Source organism: Leopardus geoffroyi, chromosome B4 (assembly GCF_018350155.1).
Source record: "Leopardus geoffroyi isolate Oge1 chromosome B4, O.geoffroyi_Oge1_pat1.0, whole genome shotgun sequence".
NCBI classification, from domain to species: Eukaryota; Metazoa; Chordata; class Mammalia; order Carnivora; family Felidae; genus Leopardus; species Leopardus geoffroyi.
In genome coordinates this window covers 28,236,541-28,257,401 of record NC_059341.1, presented here as the reverse complement: position 1 = coordinate 28,257,401, position 20,861 = coordinate 28,236,541, and the positions used below count along the sequence as shown (strand labels likewise).

The following is a 20,861-nucleotide window of genomic DNA, read 5'->3' as shown; positions in this document are numbered from 1 at the left end:
CCTTCAGATGAGGCAGTAAGGAAAAGGTGTCTCAAGCACTATTTATAATCAAAAACAAATTAGAAACATCTAAACGGCTAAGCAACATGTCTGCTAAGGCTCAGAGTCCACCTGGCCGGATGTCAGCACATGACAGTTCACTGCAGACTGTAAGAGCCTTCCTTAGAAATAACTCCGTTAATTCAGTGTGCCTTCTGTAGAGTGTTTTCCCGGAGAGAAAGAGTTTCCAAAATTTGGGGGTAGAAAATAATTCGGCAGTGTACATGCTAATGCTGCTTTATTCTGAGAAGGAATGTGTAGATGACAGTTTCAAGTGCTTGATGTTCAACCCCTCCTAAAACTGTAAAGTAGCAGCAGGGCGATCAAGAGGCTGATCTAAATCTTCTCTCTGTGGTTTTACTTTTGTTCTGGCAGGCTGAGCCACCCTGGAAAAAAATTACAGTGTGTGCACGGGAAACATATTCTTCCCTCTTTCTTGACTAACTGACATACTGGAGAGCAGGCGTGAGTAAGGGGCAATGGCATTGGTTGTGCTATAGTCCAAATACAGGGAACAATTTAGCACCAAGGGCTTGGCCTACTCTTAGCCTAAGGCAGGAAATTCAAGGGTAATATAACACTTTGCTGTTAAGTAATACCGCTGGAATAAAAGCATGTTTGGGATGACTTTGGGCATTACCTTGGAATTTCTGTTTCATTTGCTTCCAGAAAGAACTTTTTTTTCCCGCCTAAAGTTCTTGTATTTCAGAATTTTTTGTAGCTGTATAAAGATGATGCATACAAACTGGCCTTGACTTAAAGCTGTATGTCATAAGAGCATGCTGAAGAAAACACGCAGGATCTCAGTTTTGACCACAAGACCCTAGGGCAGCATCTTTGTCTACAAGTCACAGGTCAGAGACCTCACTCTACTATTTATTAGCTGTGTGATCTTGGGCGGATTATTTCAGCCCTGATTCTGTAAAAGAGGAGTGACGGTTAGTACTTACTCAGAGTGTTTTCGTGAAGGTAAGATGCAGAACGTGTAGGGCCCAGTGCTGGCACACAATACGGCTTTCTCCTTCGTGCCTGGGCTTCATCACGGAGATTGGCATTACTGACACACAGTCAAAAAAGACTAACATGGAAAACCAAAATTTATTTTTGTTGGAACAACTTGGGACACGGTCCGACTGATTCTCCCTGTTGGGTTTTGAGCCATACTCCTCCCATGCTGCCTCCTAAGCCGAATTGCAGCATGAATTGAAGCCCTATCTTCAGCTTCAAAGGGACTTAGATTAACCGGAGCATCACTAGATAACTTGAAACAGACAGTGCAGGAGACTCAGACCCACAGGGGAAACTACTAAAGGATCTGGAGATGTTTTCTCTGGGAGAAGATTGAGGGGACATGAGCCTTGCCTCCAAATATTTGAAGGGTAGCATCATGTGGAAGAGAGACTAGATTTATTCTGCATGACTCTGTTAGTCTCCACGAAGACAGACTCCAGTTTTATATATGGGAAAAGTTTATTAAAAAAAAAAATTGTCAAGGAAAGATGCTATATTCTTTTTTTTTTAAATGTTTTTAATCTTTATTTATTTTTGAGAGACAAGAGAGACAGAGCACAAGCAGGGGGGAACAGACAGAGAGGGAGACACAGAATCCGAAGCAGGCTCCGAGCTGTCCGCACAGAGCCTGATGCCGGGCTCAAACTCACGAACAGTGAGATCATGACCTGAGCCTAAGTCAGACGCCCAACCGACTGAGCCACCCAGGCGCACCCGAGAGATGCTATCTTCTAAGGAAGGGAGTTCTACAGAGATTCTATCACAAAACAGCTAATCACTCCCTGGGAATTGTGCACGGAATTCTGTAACAGGCAAGAGCTAGGTGAGGTGCCCTCTAGGGTTCTTTCCCAGGTCAGGGAGGCTGTAATTCAACTAGCTACCTAAGTGCAGCATTTTGCACAACAACATCAAGAACAGCCATGGCGAGGTGTAAGGCACATACAGGAGCACACAGATTGTGCTTATGTGTGAACTGTAACCTTCTAAAACAAAAGAATTTCATGCCACATTGAAAAAAAGACTTTTTTGACGGCTAGAAATGAAAATGTTCATCCTTTAGACTAGCGTATCATATTTAATAGGTTCATGCTGTAGACACAGGGGCCAAAAGAAATGAACCAAGATCGTAGGCATTAAGTTACACTTTAATTTTATCTTTTTTTCTCCTGTGATTTTGACACCAGTGATTAAAAATGAACCTGGACCTTTGACCTACTCCTTTGGGGTTTCTTTCCCCCCCTCCCCCCCCATTCACCTGCAAACCTTTGCTGATCTTTGCATAGAGCTTTGGTCAACTGCTTTTAACAGCTAAACATTAAAGCCACTGAGAGCATAAACAGGAAGCTGGTGTTTAGGTGGGAGTTCCTAGGAATTTCATACTACTGACCACAGAGGCCAAGAGAGAAAGGAAATAGGAAAAACAGTGTAAATACCTGGGTGACTAATGACTTTGCGCAGCTTAGCTGGCTTTTCTGAACATTTAAGTCTCTTCTGGGGGAAACACCCTGAAAAATTTTCAGGACCCTGCGTGACATCGAAGGGGCAGATGTATGAGTGTTTACTGCAGGCGGTTGGTTTTGTTCACCGACTACCGGGCAGAGAGATTTTCTGCCGATCTCTCCAAGCGATGGACTCCATTTGCATGCGTGGTGCAGACATTTTGCCGAGCACCGGGGTTCCCAGGCCTCCGATTGTAAAGGATTGTTAAGGCCACCCCTTCCCTCGTTCACATGGATAGCGCCTAAGAGGATTTAGAATCAAGTGGGCACATTTGCACGGCCTTGTTCTGAAGAGGCAGCTGGAGCGCGGGCCGGCCGGTCTGGCGCAGCCAACCGCGGGTCCCGGGGGACCGCATTGTCCTCCAAGGGGCCGCCACGGGGGCTCCATTGTGCGCGGAGCAGCCCTTTTTCTCCTGCCCTCTGTCTCCCCCGGGCCTCCTCCCCCGCCCCCCCACGCAGACTTTTCTCTCAAGCTGCCCGGATCCCCCTGCTGCCGCATTTCCAATGCAGAGGAGCGGGCAGGGCTTCGGGCTGGCCATCTGCACGCGGAGATTGACAGCGGCCCCGGAAGGTCAGTGCCTCAACGATTTCTGTCTGAACAGCAGGCCACCCAGGCCTCCCGAGCAAAACAGGGACATCTGCTCCCCTTAATTTAGAACACTGGTTCCAATTTCACCGGAGCCCCCTGCTTAACGCCTCGCCTCGGCTCCGGGGGAGGGGTCGGGGAGGGGCCGAGCAGACGCGCCGCCCGTCCCCGACTCCCCCCGCTCCCGGGCAGAGCAGCTGAGCCGGCGGGGGCGGGGGGCGGGGGGCGGTCACTCACGTGATCCGGGTGACGTCGTGCGGGGGTGGGGGCGGGCCGGCGGATAGGCGCGCGCTGCTCCCCCTGAGCGCCCCACGCCCGCTTTCGTCCCGGGTCTGCAGAGGCGCGGGCTGCGCCGCCCGGAGCATTGGAGGTGGGCGGCCTGGAGGGCGGCGATCCCGCTCGGTGACGAAGGGTCGGGCGGCCCCGCGGTCCCTCTCCTCGGGCAGCCGGAGTTTGGGTCGTCTCAGCCTTGCTGGGAGGAACACGTGAAGGGGCAGGAAAGTTTACTGCAACTAGAGTGAGAAATCCAGCTCAGCCCCTCCGTGGGCAGGACTCTGGACTGGCAGCTTTAAAGCCAGCCTTCAGTGGGCAAGGCCCAGATCCTGCGTGGACAGTTGACATCGGAACTCGTCCTGCCTTTTGTGCTTCACAGTGGGTGAAAGAAAGAAAGCCCTGCATTTCTGAGTTTCCACCACTAAATCATAAGCTACTGGAACACAGACACTGCATCTTCTGCATTATTGTGGCTGCAGGTCCTAACACAAATGTTTGGAGACTAAATTAACGTGTGAAGTGGAGGTGGACCTGTGAGTCCTGAGTATAACTGTTTCTCTTTGTGTATGACAAAAAACGAGACTTGGTGGAGAATGAACCTGTGCATACAGCTAGGTTATTATTAATGAATTACTTTCCTCTTTTCTTCCCTTTCCTTCTTTGACAAGCGTCTTATTGTGCCTCTGTATTGCGGGATAGCAGGCAACCGGCTGGGGATATGAAGAAACAAGACCCGGGGGTCCTCAGATGTGGCCGCTCTGTGAGGGGGGCCGGGTGCAAGGAAACCGCTAACCAGGACTCTGGGTGTTAAGTGCAATAGTTGGGCTCCTCGATCGAGCCTCCAGAGAGAGAAGGAGGTCTAAGTTGAGTCTGGAAGGGTGAGTAGAAGCTTCCTGGGAGAAGGGCCCTTTATCCACACAGGTCCCTCTGCGTGGATTTCCCCCTAACCCTGTTTACCTCCTGCCCATTCTTCAGGCCTCAGGTGAAATGTCACTTCCTTGGTGCCTGGACAACCAACATAAGGTTGTCCTATTAAGCGATCCTGTGGCATGTCGCACTTCTCAAGACATGCACAGCTGGACAAAGTTTATCGTCTCTTTCCAACTGTGAGCTTCTTGAGGCAGAAACTGGCCTGTTCATGGGTACAGTCTACATACATATCCAACACAGTGCCTGCCCCCACCACGTTCCCTAAGTATTTGGTGAACCCATGAGCAATCAGGCTTTTTAAAGTTAAGGACAAAGCATTCATGCATTTTCTGTTTTGGAGGTGAGGCCAAACTGTGGGCCCTCCTCCACTCTGAGTCCCACGGGTACAACATGGAAACAGAATGACCTTTTAGAATTTATTATTTTGTGGTATCCCCGCAGTGCAGTGATTTCAAAACTCTCTTCTACAAAATCAGTGTGAGGTTGCTGCCCCCCCCCCCCCCACCCACCCAAGAGAGATACCATCATGAAGCAAGTCTGGGGAAGACAGGGTTGCATAGAGCCTTTAAGGAGCTCCTGCACAGCGTCCTGACCCAGATTGCTGGTTTTCAAGGAGCGTCTAGTAACGTTTAGAAGCTGGCTGATGTGGATGAGGGGTAATGGTAACTTTGCTGCACCATTTTCCCCAACTTCTCCCAGGCCCTGGAAGGTAGAAGGAGCTGCTGTGGGGAGAGCTAACCAAGATTGATTTGCCAGCTTGAAGGCTGTCTCCTTCCGCCTGGTTCCTTTGTTACACCTTGGACAAATTTGTTCCTTGGGTTTTGACCTTATCGAGAGAACAAGGGCGGAGATGGAGAGGCATTGGTGACATAGGACTGTCTGAGCTACAGTGCAGCCCTATGACATCGTAGCTGTGTGATTTTGAGGCAGTCTCTTGCTTCTCTGTACCTCAGACACTTCCGTTTGTGACCAGAAATAGTGGTACCTAATTTACAATGTTGTTAAGGTTTTAAAAGCTCTCATACGCATTTAGACTTTTCATGATGGATATAAATTTTATTTAACTGCTAATAATTAATAAATTAAAAATTAAATATCTAACCTTTACTAGGTTAATTTAACTAATTAAGTCTCCTGTTAGTGGAGCAGGATCACAGAGGACTATGGCCTAAGGGAGGAATTTTTCTCTGCTGGCTGCCTTCTTAGCTCAAGTGAGGCATTCTGGGTGTTCATCGTTACTTTTCCAGCCAGAAGGATTGCAGTTCTTTAACAGCATTTGCTGAGCTCTCCCTCTAAGTAAACTTAAGTTGTGATTTCATTATATTGTATTCTCAGAGAGGAGTGTAGCAGCTGTACATCAAAATTCAAAAGTTTTGCCTACTATCAATTTTCCAGGACTGACTTCATAGCCAAGTGTTAAGTTCCTCAGCAACAGGATTGTGATCCAGAAGCCCATATTATTTTGAATAGAAATCTGCTTACAATGAAAGAGTGAATGCGTTCCTGTCTTGTTTGTTGGAGCTTACTTTGACCATGGAAAAAATCGATACTGGCATCTCAGAGAGGAAAAATTTTCAGATCCTGTATGTGAGACCACAGTGTGAAAATTCACATTGTTTTAACATTGCGCTTAATGTTAAACATTGCACTTTCATGCTTTCCCGGCATAAAAGAAAGCTGCTTCTGGAAATTCAAAGGTACTCTGAAAGCGAACGTAGAAATGATTTCTTACCTGTATGTATAATATCGACAGTTTTACTCCAAGTCTTTATTTTCTGTGTAGAACATTGACTTGGGTAGAGTTTGCTAGACTAGATGTTTGGAGTGAATCTGTTTTCAGATATAATCTTTGACGCATTCATGAAAGCTTTATACTTTGAAGCAGGTAACAAAGGACATACTTCTTAAAATGCGTATTTATTTATTTTATTTTTTTTTTTCAACCTTTATTTATTTTTGGGACAGAGAGAGACAGAGCCTGAACGGGGGAGGGGCAGAGAGAGAGGGAGACACAGAATCGGAAACAGGTTCCAGGCTCTGAGCCATCAGCCCAGAGCCTGACGCGGGGCTCGAACTCACGGACCGCGAGATCGTGACCTGACTGAAGTCGGACGCTTAACCGACTGCGCCACCCAGGCGCCCCGCGTATTTATTTATTTTGAGAGCAAAAGTGTGAGCAGAGGAGGGGCAGAGAGAGAGGGAAAGAGAGAATCCCAAGCAGGCTCCACACTGTCGGCCCAGAGCCTGATTCAGGACTCAGTCTCACGAATGTCAGGATTATGACCTGAGCCAAAATCAAGAGTCAGCCAACTGAGCCATCCCAGGCATCCCAGGACATACTTCTTAAAGGTTGCCTCTATTCGTGGATCGAATCTCCATGCCCAGAATGGTACTTGGACCAAATATGCTGATATCACTTAAATCTTACAGGGGGTCACTGCTGAGGGATCAGAAATGTGCTAAACATCAAAAGATTCTCTCTAAAAAGAAGCTTTAAAAGCAACATCTAGTTTTAGACGTGAAGTGTGCCCTGTGCACCTCTTGGGTACCACTTCTCACCTTTGGGCACCCCCTGCCCTTTATTCCAGCTGTTGATTCAGGCTCTGAGCAGCTTCCTGTAGGTGCAGCCTGACAGGGCCATGCCTCTTGACCAGCCTCACACATTTGCCACTGGCCCCGGAGGTGCTCTGAGCCACTCGGGGCCAATGTGCTGACTTCAGCCCGAAACACAGTGGCATAAGTTTTCAGGGCAAACCTACAAAGCAGAAACCCTAATGGATAAATGCTTTCCTTTCTTCCCCCAAGATGGACCGTCCCGAGATGTCTTTCCTGCAACTCAGGCAGGACACACAGAGCCAGCAACTGTTTGCCAGGAGCTGTGACTCGTCTTTGCATTGATTTTCCATCCTTTTCTGCTTCATTCTTCCTGTCCCTTACTCCAACTCTCTGGATCACACTCTGCAATCAAGTATTTTCACTTAAGCCGTTGTCTCAGGATCTGCCGTCTGAGACCCAGGCTAAGTCATTTTGACATTAGGTTTTTTGGGTTGTTTTTTTTTTTTTTTTTTTGTTTTTTTTTTTTTTACCAAAGGAAGTGATAGTGTTTACACTGGTCTTCACGCCCTCTCATCCCACCCCATCCCTCTTCTCACTGTGAGCGTCTCCGTCCAGTTATTTTGTGAGATGGTTAAAGGGGTTACCTCTCTCCTTCCTTTGGATACGGTGGGACTTAGTGAGAGTGAGGAATCCTGGCTGCCTTTACTTCAGCACAGCAGGACCCAGGGTGAAGTTTGCCGTCTGCATCTGGCAGCTGGTCGGCAGCTTTGGCCCCGTGCTTTCGTCGGCTAACTTTAACCTGGCTCTGTTTAATTTTTCCAATCTGTATTTTTAACTTCATCCTAAGTTTTTTATTTGTTCATTTCATCTTGCTCTATTTATGGATTTGAGGAGTAAAAATAAGCAAAGATTAGCGTGAGTAGGACTTAAAAAAAAAAATCATAGGGCTCAAATGGCCCAGAGGCACATATAATACCCTTCCCATGTGACAAGGCTTTTAAAATGATAAGAGAATCATGGGTTTTGAAAGTAGCAGTGGAAAAACTTTATTGTCTCCATTTGGAGACCATTTATTGAATTTGTTTCATCACTAATAATAAGCCTCTGGATTCATGTCTGCATCCTGCTGGGCACCTGCCATAGTGGTACAGCTTTTATGGGTGCAGTGGTCAGGGGCATGCCAGGACATCACATCCGAAGTAAGACACCAGGTTTTCCATCTTGCTTCTCCACCATAAGATGGAAGTGTAAAACCTGAAGTGTGCATTCGAGTTCTGGAAGCAGCATTTTCCACCCTTGGGAAAACTGCTCCAACCAGAATACCATCCAGAGGTTAACAGCTTTGAGGAAGGCCCAGAAAAGGAAAGAGTTCTGCATTGGGTCTGGGTTGTGGTGCAAGCAGTCCTCCCACTCGGGCTTCTGGTGTTAGAGGCATCAGTGCTGGGAAGAAATGCCATGTGGAGTTATTGGCAAGCCCCAATGGGAAAATCACAATGCAGACCTCCAGGCTTCTGGAGGATGGCTGTACCGTTGGCAGCAGGGAATTGTATACTTTCTCACAATAGTTCTTACCTGCTGTGGGGACCCAGTAGAGACAGAGCTCCTAGCCATGGGACACCCCCTGACCATATGGCCAAACGAGCCCATCACAACTGGGCTCTGTCAGAACGACCACATCATGTCATGGGATAGGCCAAGGAACAATCCAGTGTAAGGCTGGACTGGTACCTCTGGAATTAAGCACAAGCAGGACCAGGGCACACAGCCAAGCTGACATGAGGGTTTCATGTCGCCCACTGTTAGTGGACCAGCACCTTCCCATCAGTTCACACCTATGGCCATATGGAGGATCCTTTATGATCAGTAGACTGAAGAGGAAGGAGCTTAAGCTTGCTGCATGGGTGGACCAGCTCTGTCTGTGGGTGCAAGCTGAAGACAGTGACTGCATTCTAGCCCCAGTCAAGGGTAGTCTTGAACAACAGTGGTGATGGAGAGCTTCAGGTGGTGTCCCTGGTCACTTGCTTTGTGTCGAAAGAGAAGTGGCCTGAGGTTAGACTCATGGGCTATAGCAAATGGCTTGACCAGATGGACAAGGGCCTAGAAGGAGAAAATGGGCAGACTGGCAACTAGCCAGCATGTCTGGAGCAGACATGTGGACGGACCTGAGAGGGCATATTGTGGGAGAATCTTTGTACTGCATGTTGGAACTCCAAGAGGGAGGCACTAAGCCTGCAAGAAGATGAAATGACTGACCAGTTAATGGCACCCAGCCTCTGTCATCAGCCACTTCTAGTATTGGCACCATAGACACATGAACAGAAGAGCCATGGTGGCAGGGGTAGAGGCTATGCCTGGGCCCACTAGCCTGGACTCCCAATTACCAAAGTTTTTCCAGCTAATGCTGCTGCCAAATGGCTAACATTCCAGTAGCAGAGAGTGATGCTGAGCTCCCAATATAGCCCCGTCCCTTAAGGGGACCAAACTGACACTCTGGCAGACTGCCTACATGGGACATCTTCCAACCTGGAAGAAATGGCAATTCATTTGAACATGAATGGACACATATACTGGATATGGGTTTATATTTTCCTGCTCTCAGGGCCTCAGCTAGTACCACTATCCAAGGCTTAAACAGTGTTAAATCTACTGTCATGGAATCCGATATAATATCACATCAGACCAAAGAACACATTTTTTAGCATGACTCCACTGGTTCTATCTCATGCTATACATCTAGAAGCTGCCAGCCCGTGAGAGCATAGCATAGACAGACCTGTTGAAAGCTTAACTGATGTGCCAGCTCAAAGGTGATACTTCTTAGGATGGAGTACCATTCTTCAGGATTCAGAGTAGACCTTAAATCAAAGACCTTTAAATGGCACTGTGTTCGCAATGGGTAGAACGCATGAGTCCAGGAACCAAGGATTCGAAGTGGAAGCAGTTCTTCTGACCATCACTCCCAGTGTCCTACTTGAAGAATTTTGCCTTTTTATCCTCACAAAATGGAGCCCTGTGAATTTTGAGATCCTGGTTCCTAAAGGGGGGATACTTCTGACAGGAGACACAGTGGTTGTCTCTTTGAACTTTAAGTATGGCTGATCCATGGGCAATTCTAGCTCCTTGCACCAAGGAACCAACAGGAAATATGAGAAGTCACTGCCTTGGAAGGGATCATTGAACCTGATCACAAGGAAGAGATAGGGAGATATTGTTATGTGCAGGGAAGGGAAGAATACTGTAGAACCTAGGTGATCTGCTTAGGTACCTCATGGTTTCCCTACTCCAACTTTGGAAGAAAATCTACCACAGCCTGAGATAGGCATAATGGTTAGGAGCTCAGACCCTTCAGGAATGAGGGATTGGTCTCACCACTAGGAAAGGCCCCAAGATCAGCAGACATGCCTGTTTGACAGTGAGGAACATCTTTAGTGGATAACAGGTAGGAGAAGATGAGTATTAGTAGGCACCCTGAAATCAGCTATAGGACCAAATCTATAATTTATTCCACTAACCTTCCTCCATTAAGGTCCCGTTAGGAACAGAAGCCCACTGGTATCTTAGAGGAGCTTTTCTTGGAACCTATATGAAGAAGAAGATCCAAGTGTTGTAAAAGGTGGACTGTAGTGATGCTTTGATGCACTGCACAGATTCCTATTCAGGAATGAAGGTCTTATTCTCCAGCTGCGGGGAGTTCTTTGAGAAGGCGGTCCTTACCTGTTAGCCTGTGGGTTTTGCCTCATGTAAAGAAGACTTTCTGGTCATCTGAAGGTCACACTGTCTTCCAGGGACAACCTTCACCGAATGACCTCTTGCCCTAACTTGGGTCAGCTCTCAAAGGCTACCTCACGTGGGTTGGCTGATGCTTTCACCAAGACTGCGTTACGTCTCAACTTCTCCCTCTGTTAATCTGACTTTGCCCCTCCCGCTTCCCAGGTGATCCCAAGAGCACTCAATAAACTGCTTCCTGGGAACACGACCTATAACAGCCATTAAAACTTGGGTTAGGGGCGCCTCGGTGGCTCAGTCGGTTGAGCGTCCGACTTCGGCTCAGGTCACAATCTCGCGGTCCGTGAGTTCGAGCCCCGCGTCGGGCTCTGGGCTGGTGGCTCAGAGCCTGGAGCCTGCTTCTGATTCTGTGTCTCCCTCTCTCTCTCTGCCCCTCCCCCGTTCATGCTCTGTCTCTCTCTGTCTCAAAAATAAATAAAGGTTAAGAAATTTAAAAAAATAAATAAATAAAAATAAAAAAAGGAAACGGAAAGAGGCGAAGTAAATTTAAAAAAAAAAAAAAAAGAAAGAAAAAAAAAAAAACTTGGGTTATTACCAGATGAAATAATTTGTATTCAAAGGCTGGTGAGAAAACACTTTGGTTATACGAACTAGTTGATTTTATTAATGCCAGACTATAATTATGAGTCTCTTTTGCTGGTTGCCAATTGATTTGAGTCAAATACACATATATGTAGCAAACTGAACTCTTTTTGTGAGAATTCCTAAGTACACTCAATCTGGGCATATCTCACTTCAGAGGCCAGATTTCCATCTCTGATTTCAGTTCTCTGTTGGGATTTTAGCCATTTTATAAGAGAGAATGCATTTCCACAAAGTAAGTAGTTGCAGACATTCCTCAGAGTTTTGATACATGGTCAGAAATTTCAGGAGAACTTGTGGATTCATAGATTCATTTCTGGACTCCTAAGGTTCTGTGCCTCCTTTGCACGCATGGTTTGTTTTTCAGCCTAATCAGCTCTTGCAACTAAACCACACTGATAAAGCAAACGTTTAATAATTCAGATATCTGCTGAGGTACGCATTCCAGGGGCAACTGTAGAAACTTAAAAACATGATTCATTTTTACGAAACTCTGTGAGTCTTTTCCTGAATTAGGAGTTTAGATTCACCCAATAGCAGCTCTCTACACCCTGCGGAGGTTTGGCAGTGTGTCTCCAGCTCCTGCCTGTTTGCTCCCGTGTTCATTTAACGCCTGGACAAGTGATCGAAGTGAGTTTATTATCTTCTTTGCCACTTTAAGTGCAGGTCTTGTCACATCTTGCTAAACTCAGGGAAAAGAGCAAGGTGCTTCCTCTGAGTGTTTTCATGACCAAGAGTTATTGACCTGAGGAAGTAGTTCAGAAAGCCTCTTCAACAAGTTTACCCAACTTAGAACTCTAACTGTGCCAAGTAGGATAAGCCCACATACCCTCTTCCCCGGAAACTTCTGTACAGTCTATGTATTGAGTGTCAGGAAGGGGACAGGTATAAAGAAAATGCACGTGGGGCCCCCGGGCAGCTCAGTCAGTTAAGCGTCCGACTCTTGATTTCGGCTCAGGTCGTGATCTCACAATTCTTGAGTTCAAGCCCCCACATCGGGTTCTGCACTGACAGCGTGGAGACTGCTTAGGACTCTCTCTCCCTCTCTCTCTCTCTCTGCCCCTCCCCTGCTCACGTGCATGCTCAAAATAAATAAACTAAAAAAAAAAACAAAAAAAAAAAAAAACCAAAAAAAAACTGAGAAAAAAGAAAAGAAAAGAAAATACACACACGATCATTTGCTGACACTCCTCATGTAATAATGAGCCCGAATGGCCATGTTCACAAGCAGATTTTTCCGCTAAACAACGCAGTGGAAGTTGGACACATGTGCCTCTTCTTTTGACTTAAGTAAAGAGCTTACAGTGTTTTCCCCTTTTTGTATGATTCTTAGGAGGCGAGCGAACTAGCTTTCCTATTTGCTGTCATGCTTCTCATACAGGCTAATTCATCATGTGAGGTCATTGCATGCGGTGGGTCCTGTATCCCCCTTTCCTGCCCTCCTTCCTGCCATCCCCAGCTCTTCCCTTCATGGTCTGGATGATCCCATCAGCTCTAAAAGTCCCTGGTTAAAAGGAGTGTAAGCACAAGTCTCCTCATGCTTCCCAGCTTTGAAGCTAGGGCCCACGGGGTCCAGGGGACTGCTGAGGGCAGGAGCAGTGGGGGGACAAGGGGAGCAGGGCAGTTGGGGCGAGTGATTCAGAGCTCACATCTTTTGGGTCTGTGTCCTTTCTCAATTGGGTTAGGTCGTCTCCCTCCCGTGGACTTCCCGATTGATTTAGCCAGCACCAGGGGAGCTGGCTTATGAGAATACTGAGCCTAGCCCTCCTGTTTGCCTCATCAATGTGCATTTTGATCTCAAAACACTTGGAGCAGTACTTTTCCTCTTCCTTTCGAACACATTTGCACTTTCCCCTGACTTTTCCACTGAAAAAGCTGCTGTTGAAAATAATGGTAAATTTTCTAGTATTGGCAACGTGTTCGGCCCTGGTTGGCCGTCTGAGGGGCCATCTTTCCCCAGGGCTTCTCCCTCTCATCATGCCAGATCTAGCTCCTCATACGTTCACATGTGCAATAAGGTGGCGTCCCCCTGATGAAGTTTCTGACTGGAACTGCAGGCTCCTCCCCATACTCGATCCAAAAGAATCTTCCTCAGTTTCTTCAGGTATGCTCGGCAGTAAGAATCTAGAATGGATCCTACTGTGTGTAGAATGTGTGTGTAGAATGATGCCTACTGTGTGTAAGCGCCACATGATCAGGGACACGGTCTTTCTTTATCACCACCGTTTCCTTGACTGCTAGAACAGTGTGGGTTCAGGGCCTACCCTCAGTCTTTGCTGGCTAAGCGAGTCCTGCCTCAGGCGTGGCCAGCACTCACCGACAGGCACCGTGCTAGGCTCTGAGCAGGCAGTAGACAGAACGAGTGCCTCTTGCCTCACAGGCAAGAGCTGGGGATGTGGAGAAAGGGAAGAAACTGAGGTTTAAACAACATTTCAGTGCAACATTGTACGTGTTGTGAGGTGAGGGGTGGAGATCAGAGAAAGCAATCCAGAGATGAGGTCTGTGCAGGGTCCTGAGGACAGTAGGAATTTACCAGTCCACCTATACTCCTTAAGCTAACGACGGGACCATTTACCATCTGCTCCCCTTCCTGCCCTTATCTTTTTAATCTAAGTTCTCTTTACTCCCCAGGCTGCCAGCCCTTCTGTTCCAGGGAACTAATCTGCTTTCTGTAACCCCCAAGGACTGGCTGGATGCTGTCTGGCCCCTTTCATCCCTGCTAGCCTTTCTCTGTGAATGTATGTTCATTACATCCTGAAAGGTCCTGCTCAAACCCAAGGGGTCTAGGGCAGCCTTCCCTAATGAATTCTCTTCTGATTCCTTTATTTCCCTCTTACTCACAGCTTAAGCTTTTAGTTTGTACAGTCTGATTCTAAGAATGCAGATAAACCACACTGGCACTGAGCATGATTTGGATGTCTGTAGATAAAAATCACCCAAAGAACAGTGTCAGGATTTTCCTCATCCTTTTATCAAAGCAGGAAAGGCAGCACCCGGTGCATTGCATTTCCGTGTGGAAGTCAGCACAGCAGAAGGTACCCACCTCCGTTGCCCAGAAACTCCTGGTCCTCTACTGTCAAAACATAGTTCTCTATGTAAATCTAGCACTGTTTATAGATAGGGATATTTGGGGAGAAATCTGGAGAAGAAATGTGTTAAAATGGGCTTTATAACCACTATCAAATTTTTAAAAAATTTTTTAATGTTTATTTATTTATTTATTTATTTATTTTAATTTTTTTTTTCAACGTTTATTTATTTTTGGGACAGAGAGAGACAGAGCATGAACGGGGGAGGGGCAGAGAGAGAGGGAGACACAGAATCAGAAACAGGCTCCAGGCTCTGAGCCATCAGCCCAGAGCCTGACGCGGGGCTCGAACCCACGGACCGCGAGATCGTGACCTGGCTGAAGTCAGACGCTTAACCGACTGCGCCACCCAGGCGCCCCTGTTTATTTATTTTTTGAGAGAGAGAGAGAGACAGTGTGAGCAGGGGAGGGGCAGAGAGAGAGAGAGGGAGACACAGAATCCAAAGCAGGCTCCAGCCTCCCGAGCTGTCAGCACACAGCCCGATGCGGGGCTTGAACTCACAAGCTGTGGGATCATGACCTGAGCCAAAGTCGGACTCTTAACTGACTGAGCCACCCAGGCTCCCCACTATCAAATTTTTATATTCGACTCCCAGCTGAGTTATAGATTCTTTAGGAATTTTCCATCTTTGTATTCCTATAGGAGAGTAGTTAAGGAAATAAAATTATAATAATAACTTTATAATTGTGCATAGCGCTTTACAGTTCACACCTAAAGTAAATGTCACCTCATCTGAGAAGCCATCCTAAATATCCATGACGGTTGCCTTCACCTTTCTTTGTGCTCCAACACCTCTTGTCAAACCTCTAAGTGTGGCACCCTTGGCCAAGCACCGTGACTTATGTTACGTGCCTGACTCCTTAGCAGATAGATTTTATCGAGAGTGGGGAGCTTAGGGGCACCTGTGTGGCTCGGTTGGCTAATCGTCTGACTGTTGGTTTCAGCTCAGGTCATGATCTCACGGTTCGTGGGATCGAGCCCCACATCAGGCTCTGTGCTGACAGCGTGGAGCTTGCTTGGGATTCTCTCTCTCTCCCTCTCTCTCTGCACCTTCCTCACTCTCTCTCACGTGCCCTCTCTCTCAAAATAAATAAACTAAAAAAATAAAAAAGAGTGGGGAGCTTAGCTTTTTCAATCGCATGCTTCTATGATCTGGCTCATGATAAAGGTCAGTACACTAAAAATACCTCATAGATAAGTAAGTAAATGAATGAACGGATAAATATATAAATGACTGTTATTTCCGTATTAAGTATGTGATAAAGGCTTGTTATATTACCCTTCGATTGTGATAGAATAAAGAAAACTAAAAGCAGATAAATCTAATAACTGTGGAAAACTTATTTGTGGCAGAAGGTTTGGAGTTGTAGATGAAATTAAGTCTCTAAATTTTCCTAAGGGTTCTTTTATTCCTAGAATAGATACTGATGAGTTAGTTGCATTCATTTGCAGCAGTATTTCTGCAGAGTCGGGAAATTGATTTAATTAAGTCCTGTCTTTCCCTAAGAGTTAGAAAAGTATTCTAAGAGTGGAAAAAATCATAGAACAAATAGTTACCATGTAAATTATGGAGTATTAGGTGCTTCTCTGAGTATTTTCTCCTTCATGATTAAATGTTAATCTCTGAGTTATGCACTGTAATAATAGATCCAACTGAAAAAGTGTTTCTGGCACTAATGCATAAAATATGTGCATGCAGTTTGAAGGCTGAAAAATGGCACATTCTTTGGGGGTGGATGAAGAATGGTCTGAAAGTTACTGCCACTCTAGGGAAACAGAACGTGATTATCTACAACGTTAGCTGATTTTAAATACTGATTGCCAAACTGTTCAATAAAATATGAATACTTATTACGGCAATCCATATCACATGTTACATATCCTATTTCAGGGGTGGAGTGCACCTTCTTAAAGAAACATGTGCTAACTAGGTAATGTCAAACATTATAAAGTGAGTGGAAATTGAGACTGAAGTTCTCCTCTCTTATTGGTTGCTCAACTGGACTTTAACCTCTAGGAAAAGACTAAAACTATAAACAACACTCAGTATCCATGGTAACGTGCATAAGAAGGTAATTATTTTTTCTTTACATTTTTAAATTTTAGAGTTTAATAGCATATTATATGCATTGCCTCAGGCCCACGATTCCTGCAGTTGGTCATTAAGTATCAGGAAATGCCCTCTCTACCAGTCATTATTGCTTAAATAAAATGCCACTTACAAGCCTTGTGAACAAAAGAGCTACAGTGTCTGTTTAAGGCATACCTTGACTATTGTGGTGATTTGGCAATGAGTGCAAGGACCCCAGAGCACCTGGCCCAGAAGCCAGGCTTGTGTCCCGAGAACAGCATTCACAAGGAAGCCTTTTCAGTTATGGTTAATTAGACGCAAGAAACAGCTCCGTCCTTCAGGTGAACACACCAGAAGGAAGGCCCCAAGCCCATGTTCTCATGCGGTCAAACGGCTGCTGTAGGAATAGTGCCGGAGCAAAGGGTTCTGGGTAAGTCCAGCGTGCGTTAATTCCATCATATTGTGAAGGACAACCCTCTGATGTACCATTTTGGAAGTGTAGGTTTTATACTATTTGGGTTTTGTTTTTAATGTTTATTCATGTTTGAGAGGGAGAGCGTGAGCCGGGGAGGGGCAGAGAGAGAGAGGAGGGACAGAGGGTCCCAAGCGGGCTCTACACTGACAGCAGCGAGTGCAGTGCAGGGCTTAAACTCACGAACTGTGAGAACATGACCTGAGCCAAGTTGGACACTCAACAGACTGAGCCACCCAGGCGCCCCTATACTATTTTTTTTTTTTTTTTAAGGAAGACTCATTGACAACGAATCCAACAGTTGAGAAGGTGTGAGGGGAGAATTTACTTAACAAAATCTGATGTTTGTTCTACATAGGCAGAGTGATGTAATAGTAGACCAGAAAATTCAGTCCAAGTTGAAACCAAAACTCTTTTCCCTTGGCCCCTGTACACCTGGGTGGCTTACACTAGACAGGTGCCAACCTCACGGCTTTGGTTTGCCTGCAGAGGTGGCCTCAGTAAACCTGTCCCCAGGTGACTTGTGCAAACAAAAGGAAGAATATGTGCTGAAAACTAATCTAGGGAGTGCTAAATTTAGATCGGATTTTTCTTCCAAGAGTTTGTTTGTAAATCAGTTTTGGGAACCTGGAACAAACATTTCCCATAAAAACATTGTAATACATGTGGCTATGAAAATTTAACCCCTAATGACAGTGAAATGTTACACATCAGCAAAACACATTTTGTAGCAGTTGTCTTTTCTCCGTCTTCCTCCGCTATATGATGGATTAAAGGGGCTTTTGTGGGCTGATCTAGGAGGTAGACCACCATGTGCAATGGTGCCTGGGGGAAATCAGTCCCCACTCAAAAAGCTGGATGTGAGAAACTCTCATCCTGCTGCCAGAACTTCACAGAGAAGGGAGAATTCCCTTCAACAGTTCGGATGATGCCACACAGAAGGAAGAGGGAGCAGGCTCTTTTATGTAAGGGACATTCATAAATTTGGTGTTTGTATTTTGAGAACTGCCAGCACTTAATTTAGAAAGTATTACAACTGTACTAGGCAGAAGGTGAAGTTGACGGAGTTGAGACCAGGAAGTTGAATACGAAAACATAAACAGTAAAGCAAAATATAGAACCAAGATTTGAACAGAGATAGACGTTGGAACTAAGAACTTCATAGCAGAGCCATGAGCAAGACCGACGTTTCAGCGCCAAACAAGGCAATGCAAAAATTTCTTTACTAGAGAAACTAAAGAAATTTAAAAGCGGCAAAGCAACGGGACCCTGATGCTGATTGCTCACATTTTCTGTTCTTTTGTCCCTGCCTGGATTGACTCTAAAAGCTAATAAGTCCTGAACAGTCTAAGCAATCACAAAGTCACGTGTCCATCCCACTCCACTTCTGTGACCCACAGCCTAGCTGCTTGCCTCACCCCCCAAAAATCTGTGAGCAACAAAAGCTCTCCTTCTAGACAATTCCCCAATTGTTTTTGCTCCCAAATAGCAAGAGAGAGAATTTTTTTTTTTTTTTCAGTGAGAACGAGGGCGAGGTGGGATGTGGGGAGGGGAGCAAAGATGGAGCCATGACCCATGAGGAAGAACAGGAATCAGTTTAAGAGATTGTCAGGGTCAAGGATCTTTTTGGAAAAGAGAAAGAGAGAGAAAGGGAACTATGATTCCTGGGAAAAGGAATTAAAGTAGTGGGCCAGGAGGAAGGCAGAAGAATGCTGTGTAAGATGCATGAAATGATGCTTGGAATCTTCCAGAAAAAAAAAAAAACACAATAAAAAAACACCACACATGAAAAATGTATGTGGTGAGATCAAATGTCTTGTGGTACCAAGCAGGAAGCAGAAGGTAAGTTCCCAAGCAAGATCAGCAATCATGGGGCTGACCAAGAACTCTCCAGACTGCCAAAATTGGGAGTTTGTGCCTGGTTCACCTAATACCCAAGGTGCAGGGAAGTCTCCAGTGCTTGTCAAGCTCCTCAGGAATAATTTGACTTTCTGTTCTCACAATCCAGTCTGGGCGCCTCTGGAGAATCTTGTGTTTACATGTCCAACTGTAGCTGTGACTCCAAGGAACCACACCAGCTGGGTTGGGGACCAAACCCCCTGTGCTTTTGAGAAGGTAGAGAGGGATTCAAACACTGTGGTTTTTGTCACCACAAGTGTCCTGTCATTCGGGGCAATTTGTTCCAGTTGCCACCACTGGAACAAAATGGCAGATGATATTTTTCAAAGCTGTTTGGAAAGTGCGTTTCCAAGTCAGTTACAAAAAAGCCCACACTATGTTATTTTCACTGCGCCCAAACAAAAAAGTGGTTGTGTGCAAAGATGCTTTAGGAAGAGAACTCACAGTCTAATGGTTGGAGTAGATTGAGAGCATAAATTAAGTTACATCAATGGTAGGAGACTTTCCCTGCTTCTCTAGACTTGGAATTTTGGCTCCAGTATCATTTTTCAGCCCTTAATATAGAGGCTTAACACTTTCAAATATGTTAATTTCAGAAAAAAACATTTCTTGCTACTTAGTTCAAATAATCTTTTCCTGGATGAATTAAGTGAAGAGGAATAAAAAAGTCAACGTAAAATATAGATTCATTCCAATCTAATGAGATTGTTGGAAGTCTGACTTGGTGGGAAACCCTCACCTCTGGGAAGTCTGCTGCCACACCAGCCATGTCCTTGTGGCACCGTAACTTCTCAGGTCCGTGACGTTTGGAAAGGGTGGCTTGGACAACACAGATCACAAAAATACATCACTCTCCTGAATGTCCAGCCTGGCAAGTTCATGCTCAGGTTAGCACCATACTTGTGGAAGGGGCACGTTTCTCAGTTGGTTTTTGATGCTCTCACTCATTTCAAAACAGGCTTTGAATTGGGTAAAAGGGAGGCTTTTACCCTAGGGAGCCTAGAGAGGCTATCATTGTCAGGTATTTCCCCAACTTCATCGTGTTTATTTTTATTTATTTTTTTTTTCAACGTTTATTTTTTTGGGGACAGAGAGAAACAGAGCATGAATGGGGGAGGGGCAGAGAGAGAGGGAGACACAGAATCGGAAACAGGCTCCAAGCTCTGAGCCATCAGCCCAGAGCCCGACGCGGGGCTCAAACTCACGGACCGCGAGATCATGACCTGGCTGAAGTCGGACGCCCAACCGACTGCGCCACCCAGGCGCCCCTCATCGTGTTTATTAATGGATATTATCAGAGGGAGTAATTTTTAACAGTCTCACTGATTTGCATACATTGGAGAAAAGTCTTTCTGAATCACTGAATGTCTGGATTATGAAACTGTTAGAAGCACACGTGAAGTCTGATTGTTTTAAATAGTTCCACTTGACCAATAGGCTTCCCTAAGTAACAGTTGTTGAGGGAGCTGCTTCAACAAAATAATAGAAGCGATTTATTCTACATGTAACCTTAGATCGCCCTGGGTGATACTCTCTTTAGCTCCAAGAATCACTGATCATCCTGAGGTGGAGAGGAATAGAGAGATCATCTAGGCCAAGGGCAAACTTTTCTGTAAAGGGCCAGATAGTAACTATTTCAGGCATTGTGGGCCATGTGGCCTCTGTCATGACTATTCAACTGCCGCTGTGGCATGAAAGCAGCTGTAGATGATAGAGAAGTAAAAGAGTGTGTCTGTTCTAACACAGCTTTTGATTTACAAAAACAGGTAACAGGCAGGATTCGACTGGTGGGTTTTAGCTTGTCAGCCCCTGATCTAGTCCAACTTGCTCACTTTACAGATAAGGGAAAAGGAAGCTGAGAAGACTGAGAATTCTCCAGACTCACTTGATGGTTAGTGGCAAAGCCAGACCCCAAACCTGGAAATTAAATCTAGATTACGGCTTTATTTCTACCATGACACATTAGTTCTGTCTCATTTCAAGAAGCCGCTTCTGCCCTGCAGATGACAGAGGTTTGAGTCAGCAGCGTTTGAGGAAATTATGCTCCAGTAACAATTCAGTTATTTAA

The 20,861-nt window shown here is 45.7% G+C and overlaps 2 long non-coding RNA genes across 2 annotated transcripts in view; one reads left to right on the top strand and one right to left on the bottom strand.

Moving 5' to 3' along the window:
• Nucleotides 1-260: 260 nt before the first annotated feature.
• LOC123590118 lies at nt 261-3,750 on the bottom strand. Its single transcript, XR_006708613.1, has 3 exons — nt 3,373-3,750; nt 990-1,117; nt 261-425 (listed from the first exon to the last, which is right to left on the bottom strand). It is a non-coding gene; the product is annotated as an uncharacterized LOC123590118 (long non-coding RNA).
• LOC123590115 overlaps nt 1,722-20,861 on the top strand; it is a 33,330-nt gene continuing 14,190 nt past the window's right edge. The window contains exon 1 of the long non-coding RNA XR_006708611.1: nt 1,722-3,120. This is a non-coding gene — a long non-coding RNA (uncharacterized LOC123590115). The remainder of the gene's footprint in view (nt 3,121-20,861) is intronic.